Source organism: Aethalodelphis obliquidens, unplaced genomic scaffold (genome assembly GCF_003676395.1).
Source record: "Aethalodelphis obliquidens isolate GAN/ISIS:26980383/991018 unplaced genomic scaffold, ASM367639v1 scaffold7, whole genome shotgun sequence".
NCBI classification, from domain to species: Eukaryota; Metazoa; Chordata; class Mammalia; order Artiodactyla; family Delphinidae; genus Aethalodelphis; species Aethalodelphis obliquidens.
Window position 1 is genome coordinate 54774290 of NW_020837951.1, and position 9348 is coordinate 54783637.

General features: G+C 39.3%; 1 protein-coding gene across 4 annotated transcripts in view; it reads right to left on the reverse strand.

Moving 5' to 3' along the window:
- SPATA6L (spermatogenesis associated 6 like) overlaps positions 1-9315 on the reverse strand; it is a 61368-nt gene extending 52053 nt beyond the window's left edge. For 2 of the 4 annotated variants that reach the window (XM_027105803.1, XM_027105802.1), the window contains exons 1-2: positions 8777-9315; positions 7940-7994 (exon numbers count right to left, since the gene is read on the reverse strand). The gene's annotated coding sequence lies outside the window, so the exon portion shown is untranslated. Of the gene's footprint in view, positions 1-7939; positions 7995-8776 lie in introns of those variants that run through there. The other 2 variants (XM_027105800.1, XM_027105804.1) reach the window with 1 other exon arrangement.
- Positions 9316-9348: the final 33 nt, after the last annotated feature.

Consider the following 9348-nt stretch of genomic DNA (forward strand, 5'->3'; position numbering starts at 1 on the left):
TGAGCCATGGCCCCTGAGCCTGCGCGGCAGCGGGAGAGGCCACAACAGTGAGAGGCCCACGTACCACAAAACAAAACAAAACAAAACAAAACAAGGACAATTCCTAAAGAGGTTTAAAAGTTACGTATCCTGTTTTAGTCCCAATAGAAATATTTTTCAGTCTCTTTACTGGGGTTTAGTTAACTTAAGGGAAGCAATGAATTACATTATCTCCCAATGTGTAGTTACCATAGTTGCCAAAGCCAGGGTTACACAGTAAAAACCGTCAGAGGTAGCAGGCAGGGCAAGAGTTCTTAACCAATAGAAGAAATTGCATTTTTTCCCATTCACTGTATTTAACAGACAAAAATGAAGGAATAAAGGAGGGAGTGGCCGCTTCTAGCCAATCAGAAAAATCTGGGAGGGCCAATGCTGTCTCTAAACAAAACAAATTTTATTGGAATTAGTCATTTATTACTAATATTTTGCATTGGAGATTTATGCAGTTGCAGAAATGTGAGTGCAGAAAGATGTCCTGAGACAAGAATTAGGTATTAATTTTGGTAACTGGAGTGCCTTTCCCTGAAAGGGAAAAACTCAGTGTGATGAAGGAAGATGTACTATGTCCTTATCCAATCCTCGATGATCTGTCTGTCAGCATAGCAAGAGGCACACCAGTGGGTGCTTGGCTCCCTAACCAGAGCACTGACTTGTCAGCTCACAACAACTTGCTGGCACCCTTACTAATGCATTTATATACAGGGACAGGACCTGCCTTGACCCTTACAAGTACGTCATCAACACCAATGCTAAGACATCAAGGATAGTGACAACCAAAACATAAATAAGTGGTCAGACATAATGGAAGGGAGGAATCAATCTTTATTGAGAACCTACAAAATGGTAGGGATATTGCATATGCTAATTAACTTCATCCCCACAGTAACTCTTTCAGGGAGATATTATTATTCTTATTTACAGGTGCAGAATCTGAAGCCAGACAGTCTTTTGTCCAATGCCACACATCTAAAGGGAAGGAGCCACACTTGAATCCAGGTGTGCCCTACCATGTCTCTGCCATTGCAACATAGACAACCTACTGATTCCGAGACACAGTGTCCCATTCTATGCTCTTCCTAGCCTTAACTGGACTCTCCTTGCTTAACTCTCCTTGATATAACTGGAATCTCCTTGCTTGGCTCCTAGGGCACAGCCCTTTTCTGGTTTCCCTTCAACTCTCTGGCCATTCTTCCTCCTCTCCCTGGCTAAGCAGTGTTTCTAGTTCTTTCTTTTCCTCCCTCTATATCCTTTACCTAGGGTGTCATCCAATGTAGGTATGGATTAGCAAATGTATACAGATTTACATATCCCACCCAAGCCTCTCTTATACTTTCCCAGACAAGGTAGAATCTCACTACTATTTATTTACACACACACACACACACACACACATATATATCCTCTTTTTAGCAACTGTGACAATAGCAGTTTTACATTTGCTCCTGCGATTGTTGATTACTATCTGTCTCTATAAACTGTAAGCTCTGCATGGCTAAGAGTTTGTGTCCTAAATACCTAGCAGAGTAGATGCTCAATAATTATCCTGAATAGATGTTAATTTCAGAGATGGTCAAGCCAGGCTATAGGGTTTAATGTATGTACATGGGTAAGGGGAGGTCCCACCACTACAGTGCAAACTAAATATGCAAAATGAGAAAGGACCAGGCAGAAGCTACTTCTGCTAGTCGGGCATGGGTGTATTAACTGAGTTGATAGGAAATATTTACACTCTGTTAATTTCCCCCACCCCAGTCACCTGAGGCACTCAGCTGCCAGGGAGATGCGGAAGTTGCTACATATACAATGCCTCTGGCCCATCTTGCAAAGATTGAGGCTGCCACCTCCACTGGAGGTCAAGGAAAGCCATTGGACTATCACCACTTACAGACACTGGCTTTATTACCTGTGTAGGTACCTGTGTAGGTGGCAGAAAACAAATCTCATTAAACAACTCTTAGTCCCAGAGTATTTCTGCAGTGTAAGCTGATCAGCAGTGACAACAGCATTGCAGAAATGACACATCAGTCACGCATACTGCTCACATCCTGGCCACTGCCAAGAAAATGGCACATGTCCCAGATGGGGATTTTCCAAAAGAGTTAATTATAATGAGAAAAGAACAAAATATTACAGATAATTATAGCTGAGATTTTCCTTTTATCTAAAAAAATACAGGACACTAAATTGTAAACATTTATTTTCAAATAACATTGGAAGGAGTATTCATATGAGGGGAGGACAATATATTAAAAAAAGGCATCACTAATGGCAGGGATGTGGGAAAATACATTCATACATTGTTGGTAGGAGTGTAAATACATAAAGTGTATTAATTTTCTATGGCTACTATAACAAATTACCACAAACTTAATGGCTTAAAACAAGACAAATGTATAATTTTTGATTTTGTGGATCAGAAATCCAACAGAGATCTTTAAAAGCAAAATGTGAGGGCTGCATTCCTTATCTTTTCCATTTCCTTGCTTTTCCAGCTTCTAGGGGTCTGCCTTCATTCCTTGACTCATAGCTCCCTTCCTTCATCTTCAAAGCCAGCAACATTGAACCAACTCCTTTTCATGCTACCATCTCTCTGGTTCTTTTAAGGACCTTTGTAACCATATAGAGTCCACCAGATAATCCAGGATAATTTCCCTATTTTAAGGTCAGCTGATTAGAAACCTTAATTCCATCTTCAAGTTAATTTCTCTTTGCCATGAAAGGTAACATGTCCCCAGGTTCCAGGTACTAGGGCATGGATATCTTTGGGGGTCATTATTCTGTTTATCACATGTAACTTCTCTGGAGAGCAATTTGTTAATATCTATCAAAATTTTTCATTTTACTCAGGAATTCCACTGCTAGGAATAGGTATATATGGGTATACTTTCACAAGTACAAAAAACATATGCTGCAGCAATATTTGTAGTTTAAAAAAATACTGGAAACCATCTAAATGTTCATTAAGTATGGTCAGATTAAATCAATTATGGTTAAGCCTCAAGATGGAATAGTATGCAGCATGGGAAAAGAATAAAGCAGAGCTCTAAGTCCCAGCAGTAAAAACTCTCTAAAATATAGAGCTAAGAAAAAAAAAGCATGGAACAAAAATGTGTAAACTGTGCTGCCATTTGGAAGAGACAGAGAATATGATATAGACATATATGCTTAGAATATTTCTGAAAGAAGAAACTAGAAACTGCTAATGGTGGATGCCTCTGGGGAAAGGACCTGGAGTAGAGACACAGAGAGAAAACTTACTTTTCATTGAATAGCCTTAGATACTTTTAAAATAGTTTTGCAAAGTATTTGCATTATTTGGTCTAAAAACGAAAATGAATTAAAACAAGTAGAAAATATAAAATAATAGAAAGGATAAATCTGGGAGGATAGGAAGGACCAGGAACTGGCTTCTTCAGCATTGGGGCTCCATCCTGTATACCGCATACTGTGAGAATATCCACGCAAGTGTGTCTGATACTTTTGCTTCCAGTGCAGGGTGTCTTATGCTGTGACCCCTGGATGTGTCAGGGATCCTAAAGGCCCTGAGATGATAGGAAACCTTTCATGCATGTGCATATGTGCATTTTTCTGGGAAGAGAGCCTGTAGTTTTCATTGGAGTCTGGAAGGGGTAGAGTTAGTCAAATCAGGTTTTGGAACCACTGTCCTGCCCTCAGTTCCCTGCTATAGCAAAAAGAAGGGCCACCCATGTTACCTGACAATGAGCAGATATGGAAAGGGGGGCTCTTCTCTCCATCACATTCATGCCCACTTATTAGAGCCAGCTGTCTCTCCAATGGCAGCTGGATTCAATAATAAGTGAGAAAGATCTTCAAAGTCCTGTTCTAGGCCATTATTTTATGTCTGGACTCAGACTCATTTGTTAGGCCCTACAATCTTTTGTGCCAGTGAATTATTCATTAGCAAATGTGAATAACACCAGCAAACTGAGTTTCCAAAGCGAGTTGTTCATTAGGATTTGGGAGAAATGCCTCGGTGCAGGGGAACCTCAAGTACCTGAAACAATCTGGATTATTTCAGCCCTAAAGCAATGGCAGATTACTGATTTTTTTTTTTTAAGTGTAGACCCAGCCTCAAGACTCAGGAACTAATTGTGTTTTATGTTTGGCCTTCTTCAAAGTCTTTCTCTGAAATGTTCTTTAACAGTATAGTTTCCTTAGAGTCTAATGAAAAAAGTTTACCTTTCTGACTTTTACTATAAATGTATAAAAGAGCTCAATGAGCTATTTTGGGCTCTTTCCTTGGTTCTCAAAAACTGCATAAAGATGAAGTTTATATTTTTTTTAAATCTTAATGTTAAAATCATATCCTTTGGGGGAACTCCATATTAGAGGGATCAGGGTGTCACCATATGAACCCACTGATCAATCTTAACATCACTATAGGTGACATCACATGTCTTCTTCATATGTGATTCATAGGAAGCACCTATGAAGCACTTTTGCCAAGAAAGTTGAAGTTTAACCTGAGCCACTAGAGCTGCATGATCTAGTAAGGTAGCCACATATGGCTATTTAAATTTAAATTAACTAAAACTAAATAAAATTTAAAATTCATTTCCTCACTCACACGAGTCACCTGTAAAGTGCTCAATAGCCACAATGGCTAGTGGCTACTGTACTGGATAGTGCAAGTAGAATATTTCCATCATCACAGAAACATCTATTGAACAGTGTTGTTCTAGAGCTAATTTCACTTCCTAGAGGATAGAGAAACATGTTGATGACACCACAAGACAGCAAACAGACATATCTAGAATGTGAAACATTCTATAGGACAACTAACCCAGTTAGCCTGCAACAAGTCAAACCCTGCAAATTAAAAAAAAAAAAAAAAAAAAAAAAAGGAAGGGGGGGAGGAGAAATGTTCTAGATTAAAAGATACAAGCCCTGACAACCAAATATAATATGTGGACTTTGTTTGAACCCTGATTCAGACAAACCAACTTAAACAGAATATTTAACACTCTTAGGGAAATTTGATTATGGTTTGGGTATTAGATAACACCAAGCAATTAATTAATTAATCAAAATTAATTAATTTTGATAGGTATGATAATGTCCCTGTGTTTATGGAAGACAAATATCAACATTGTTTAGAGATGCATATTGAAGTATGTAGCAGAAATGATCTAACGCCTAAGATTTTGTTTCCAAATACTCCAGCAAATTAATAAAAGAAATAGATAAAGGAAATGTAGCAAAATCTTGATAATTGTTGATCTGGGTGATGGACATATGGAGTTTACTATAATAATATACTTTTGTGTATTTAAAAATATTTATAATAACAATTTTAAAATCTTTAACACATACTTAAATAAGAAAAGTAATCATATCCTTATGTAAACCTCATTCTGTCTTAAGATAGCCCATCAAGAGGATTCTTGGTGGCATCACTATGAATTTCTTTGACAGAAGTCCTACATACGTTTGGGACTTCCCTGGTGGCGCAGTGGTTAAGAATCCACCTGCCAATGCAGGGGACATGGGTTCAATCCCTGGTCCGGGAAGATCCCACATGCTACGGGCAACTAAGCCCATGTGCCACAACTACTGAGCCTGAGCTCTAGAGCCCGCAAGCCACAACTACTGAAGCCAGTGTGCCGTGCTCCACAACAAGAGAAGCCACCGCAATGAGAAGCCCGCCCACTGCAACGAAGAGTAGACCCTGCTCGCTGCAACTAGAGAAAGCCCGCACACAGCAACAAAGACCCAATGCAGCCAAAAAAAAAAAAAAAAAAAAGTCTTACGTACATTTAAAGAAAAAATATGGTGGATCTATTCAACTCAAATTCAGATAACAGAAGAAAATTATTGTGGTGTGTAATACTTTACAAGTAATTCAAAAAAGCAGCAGTGTATTATAATAACTGTGGTCTCTGCATGAATATCCAAAACAGGAGCTGGCAATTTGCTTATTTCTTTAAGCATACATACTTCTTGAGAATTTTCCCCAAGTATCAGGAATGCTTCCAGGGAAGGAATTAACTTGCAGTTGAACAGCTTTTAACAATCTTGAAGTCATTTGGGATCTGGACCCACACATGAAATCTATTTCACAAACTATATTAGAGGTCATGAGTCAAACTCATGTTACTCTTTGGCTTCTGCTTTGACTGACTGGCTTTTGTAGGCTCAATACTTACTTAATGATACCACACAAAACCTTCCACAAGGACTGCCCTTGGGCATTCTGGACTACGTACACAGTGCATATCCTTCCATTTTAAAGTAATTTCTCTTCAGGAAAAATTAATTTGCTCCTTTGCATTTCAGCTGGCTAGTTCTATGTCCATGGGAGTAGTAGGATAACTATGACCCAAAGCAATTTCCAAGGAATTATATTATCCGATATAAGAAAGCAGAAAAGAGTATGACTTAGTTCCAAGACTTGTAAAAAGTGTCCACTGTACTTGGGCACAGGATTCAGGCCCCAAAGTCGGCCATGGCTAAGATGAGGCTACTTCTGATGTCATTATATCCACCCTTTCTTCTCCTACCAAAATATAACTCTTCCCATTCCCGTTTTACCCTCTTCTGTCTGTGTGTAATCCTACACCTTTCCTTTTATCCTTGTTTCCATTCATTTGTTCCCTATTCATCAATTCAACACATATTATTGAGTACCTACTATGTGCTAGGTACCGTTCTGGACCATGAAGGCATAAGAGTGAACAAGAAACAATCTATGCCCTTGTGGACCTTACATTCTAGTGAAGTAAGATATAAAATAAATAGGTGAACATAGATAATAACAGTATGATAAATGCTAGGGAGGAAATATCCAGGGGGGTGAGATAGAAAGTTACACGTTAGAGGGAAGAAGAACCTAATTTAGACCCAGTGGTCAGGTCAGCCTCTTTAAGGGTATGACAGTTGATCTAAGACCTAAAAAGAAAAGCATGACCACTAACAAGACTTTTAAAGAACAAAGAGAAAAGACACCCAGGCAAAAGGAGCAACAAATGTAAAGGGCCATGAGTCAGGAAAGAAATCGATATGTTTGAGGAACTGAAAGGAGGCCAACGAGCATACTAAGAGAAAACTGGGCAGGGGGTAGAGGAAGTTAAGAAATGACACTCAGGAGTTAGGCTGGCACTAGATGGCACAGTTATGGAAGAACTTAAACAGTTATGGAAGACAATGTGATTGCCTCCCTAAGAGCCATAAGCTCTTCTTCCTTGCCAATGGAATCCCGGTTTTGTGCGGGTGGCAACGCATTTAGGTCCAGGGAATGAATCAATTTATTTAAGCCAGTTCTGGCCAATAATATATAAGGGGAAGTCACTGGAAGTTTCTGAGAAATGTTCTTCAAGTAGTAAAAAGCCACAAGTGAATAAAGCTGTTTTTGGCTCCTCTCCCTTCCTGCTTTAGCTGCTGTAATGTTTTCTCCTATGGCTTTCACTCTTAAACTCAAAAGGTTCAGGCACAGTGCTCCTCAACTTTTATTTGTAATTAGTTACTAAGGTATAACGTATAGTCACTGGAAAATACTGGAACAGCATAATACAGGAAAACTAAGAGTAGAAAGTAAAGATGCTCAGTGATTTCCTTGGCAGTCCGGTGGTTATGACTCCCCACTTCCAATACAAGGGGCATGTGTTCGATCCCTGGTCTGGGAACTAAGATCCCACATGCTGCGGGGTACGGCAATTAAAAAAAAAAAAAGAAAGTAAAGATGCTCAGAAACTTTCCTCCCCAGCCTTACCCACTAGGAGTAATCATTAATAATTCTTGTTTACTTTCCAGGAATTTTCTATCACATGTACACACACACACACAGAACTGTTTTTACACAAACTGGATTACTGTCTCTCAACAGATACGTATAGCTATATAAATATACATATAAGAAAGTAAGTTGCCTTTTTTTACTCACATTTTGGAGATATTTCTATATCAGCACAGTTATATATACTTTCTGCTTTTTGTTCCTTGCCACAAAAAAAAGAAAAAAGAAAAAAGCTGCAATAAACACCTTTGCGGATAAATCACTAGTTATTGGTGCAAAAATAACTGTTGGATAATTTCCTGGTAGTTAAATTGCCGAATCAAAGCACTTAAACCTCTGATACTGTCAGGTTACCCCACCCGAAAGATTACCCAAATGACATTCTAACAGCATCTCCTCACATCTTGCCTACACTCGGTATCGACAAACTTCAAAAGATTGAAAAAACGGCGTCTCGTTATTTTTATTTGGGTCTCTAATTATGAGTAGGGCAGCAATGCCTGATTGTTAAACGTGCACGTTTTGAAGTCATACGCCCTGGGCTGATCCTACCTCTTCCCCTTAAAATGTGTGACCTTAGGCATAATGGGGTCTATTTCTTCTTCTCAAAAAACGGGATAATGAGAGCACAAATCTTTACGATTTAAACGAGATACGTAGAAATACACTGAAGCCCTTCCTACACATCCGCTATTAGTGGTACTGTATTTTTTTTATAATTTTTGAACTTTATTTATTTTACACAGCAGGTTCTTATTAGTCATCCATTTTATACACATCATTGTATACATGTCAATCCCAAACGCCCAATTCATCACACTACCACAGCCCCCCACCACCACTTTCCCCCCCTGGTGTCCATATGTTTGTTCTCTACATCTGTGTCTCAATTTCTGCCCTGCAAACCGGTTCATCTGTACCATTTTTCTAGGTTCCACATATACGCGTTAATATACGATATTTGTTTTTCTCTTTCTGACTTACTTCACTCTGTATGACAGTCTCTAGATCCATCCACGTCTCAACAAATGACCCAATTTCGTTTCTTTTTATGGCTGGGTAATATTCCATTGTTTATATGGTACTGTGTTTTTTAAAGTCCTGCTCCTTCCAGTACTCTATCTTTGGCATACTCTTCTTCCCAGCCAAGTTTCGCAGAATCCTCGTTGCTCGTAACTCAGAACGAGAGAAAAGTTGTCTCTGTTTTTAAAATTTCTCTCCACTTCAACTGCCGCCACCCTCACCCCCGCTTCAGAAACTGGTTTACATATCAGTAACGAGTACAGGAATGAACTGCAGTTTTTACACAATACGCAGTGGACGACAACACTTGGTCCGAACACCTCCCGGCCCCTAGGACCCACCGTTTACTGCGTAGGAAACTCCAGACAAGTATTTAATACATGACCCTCAGCGCCTGGAGGGTAAACTGGCAGCACTGAAAGGCTTCAGAAAAAGTAGTTTTAAACAAGAAACCATTCCAGACCCACACCCGCCTCCCAAACTCCGGGACGCACCTCCCTCGACCTACGCCTTCCTATTCGGAAGTGACGTAA